This window comes from Coenobita brevimanus, chromosome 56 (genome assembly GCF_032717465.1).
Source record: "Coenobita brevimanus isolate Jiangsu-jjx chromosome 56, ASM3271746v2, whole genome shotgun sequence".
NCBI lineage: Eukaryota > Metazoa > Arthropoda > Malacostraca > Decapoda > Coenobitidae > Coenobita > Coenobita brevimanus.
This window is the reverse complement of record NC_137009.1, coordinates 3,258,611-3,261,275: the sequence shown is the minus strand read 5'-3', so window position 1 is coordinate 3,261,275 and position 2,665 is coordinate 3,258,611. Positions and strand designations below refer to the sequence as shown.

Sequence of the window (2,665 nt, the reverse complement as noted above, 5' to 3'; positions counted from 1 at the left end):
TGTATACATGATGGCCTGGGGACGTCCGGGTGGCACGTATACATGATCTAGTGTTTCACGGCATTGTTTGAATATTCCGAGGGTTGTTTCCACCACACACAGACACTGGCAACCCTTCTGCATGCATGCAAGTCACGCTTCAGTTACCTGTGTACCTGCTTAATGGATAGACCAATGCAAAAAGTTCTCCCTGTGTCTAGATCCTTGGCTGAGCGCCTGCAGCCACTGACTTTAACACCAATGAAGTCCAAAGGCCAGAAAAGAAAAGGTCTTAGTGATAGTGCGATAGGGAGTGAATTCAAGGTCACATTATCACCAACTGTGAATGAGGAAAGTGACTCTTCCTCTGAGGAAAGCGATCGCCATGATGAATGTTAATATTTATGTGTCAGATGAGGAGAGTGGATCACATGAGTCCCCCACTGTGCGCCCATTGTTTCTGATGGTGGGAATGGTTCAGAGGGTACTGATGATCCTGGAGAGGGGGATATTAGCACTGATGAGGAGATGGAAGTGCAGGAGGGAGGGAGGAGGAAGTGCGGTTGGGCAAGCCTCACACCAGCAGTCTGTATATTTATGTGATAAATGGAAGCAGAAAGTTCGTGAAAAAAAAAAAAAATCAGTGCCATATTTTTTTACTGAAAGTTTTCGTGCGTGTACATATTACTGATAAATCCCGTTTAGTGGTTAAGACGGCTTAACCCTTAGGCCCTGGACTTTTTCACAGTGCTGTCTCTCAGCTTAAGGGGAATTTTCACAATATGGCTCTAGTTCTCACTCTCACAGCTATGCAACCATACAACAAAGGAAGTTCAGATATATCTAATGTTATTCACCAAGTCTTCCTTTTCCAATGCGAACGTTCCCAGGTCGCTAGGTGTTGGCACTTTGGAGTGAGGACAAGTTGATTGGAAGTAATCTTTGGCTTTAAACAGGCCTGTGTTCGGATGGATGCACCCAGCCATGGCCTCACTGTCTGTGTGAGTGAGCCGCACCAGCCCGCCAAGTGCTGTACTGAGCCTGGTCTTTAAGAAGACTCCAAACTTCCTCCTTCTGCTGTCTTGGGTCATGTCTCACAACTGTGCTTTTATTCCGGTCGTTCCATGCTTCCATGCTGTCAGTGTGCATTGAGATGTGTGTGGCTGCAAATAAGCAACATGGAAGATCATGTACTGTATATTACTAGGGAAAATATGCTCCTACCTGTTTTTCTGTAGAAGCGTGTTGTTCTCTTCCTTATCGCACAATGGCATTATAAACTGATTCCATACTTTACCAACACTTATTTCACTTTCTTTCACTTAGGGCTAATTCACTTATTTTCTGTGTGAAGTTGTTATACACTGGCATTTATACATAAAATTAACAATTTCTATGCACAAATGCCCCTGTTGAAAGATTTCTGAAGGCGCCACTCATGCCTGTTTTGCCACTGTCACAATCCGCATTTCTACTAAGATGACACTGACTGAGATAGTAACCATCTGGCTATTTTCCCAGTCATCACTTTCACAATAAATATTACTCGAATCACTTTGTGTTTCATGAAAACACATTATTCTCATCACAATCGTAAATATGTCATGAGTAAATATCATAAATACATCACAACCCTCACTCTCATAAATGTTTCATTAATCATTTTCCTTTTCATGAAAACACAATATTAGTCACTCTTAATTACATATTTCATAAACGTCACTATAGTAACCAGTACACAAACTTCCATCCATCCATTGCCAGACGCCATGTATCCCAAACGGGGTGGTCAAGGGCTTAGAGTTAATTGTTTTACAGGGAGGGGCACTAATCCTCCACCAACCCCACTTGACACGTAGGGATGCCAACAGCATCTGGTGTTCCCAGGCGGTCACCCATCCAAGTACTAACCAGACCCAACGTTGTTTAACTTCGCTGATCGGACGGGAAGCGGTGTACTCAACGTGGCATGGCCGTTCAGAATCATAAATATTTCACAAACGTCACTAACGTAAATACTAAACAAACGTAAGAATCGTAAATATTTCACAAACATTACTGTTTTAAACACAGCAGAAACGTCACTATCGTATATTTCACAAATATCACTATCGTTATTATTTCACTAAAATCACTATCGTTTTTTACCCATATTTGACTCGTATTAGAATTTGTCTATTTTATAATTATCAAAGTAGCACTTTATGTTCAGCGTTTTGCGGGTGTAGAGGTCGCTTAGCCTGGGCAGGCGGGTGAGGAATCAGATGACATACCAGTTTGTTGCATGGCAACAGTAACTCGTTGTAGCAGGACAATTATAACTTATAGGTTCAAGTGATGCACTATGCTGTGTTAGCTGATCATAGGGGAGAGAAAAGGGTGCAGAAAAGTCCTGGACAAGCATTCAAATGATGCCTTGAGAGTAATCGTGTTGAGTGACGGGGCCCAGAGTTGCCAAGAGCCATGTGCCACCAAGTCGCTTGATGGGACCCGGAGCGTAAGGGTTCATACCTCATGGGTGATGCCCTGTCGTTTCGTTAACTGATACTTTCATCACCAACTAGTTCTGAGAAACCGATTGTGGGATGCAAATGTGTACTCTGTTTTCTTTTGATAAACAGTGTGGATGGAGTCGTTCACTATAATTGCTATTGTTTGGTTATCACGAGAGATGCCATCTTTTGAT

The 2,665-nt window shown here is 42.6% G+C and overlaps 1 non-coding gene across 1 annotated transcript; it reads right to left on the bottom strand.

Annotated features, from left to right (window-relative positions):
• Positions 1-1,841: 1,841 nt before the first annotated feature.
• On the bottom strand, positions 1,842-1,960 carry LOC145401857 (5S ribosomal RNA). The gene has a single exon (XR_013897696.1). It is a non-coding gene; the product is annotated as a 5S ribosomal RNA (ribosomal RNA).
• Between the last annotated feature and the right edge of the window lie 705 nt (positions 1,961-2,665).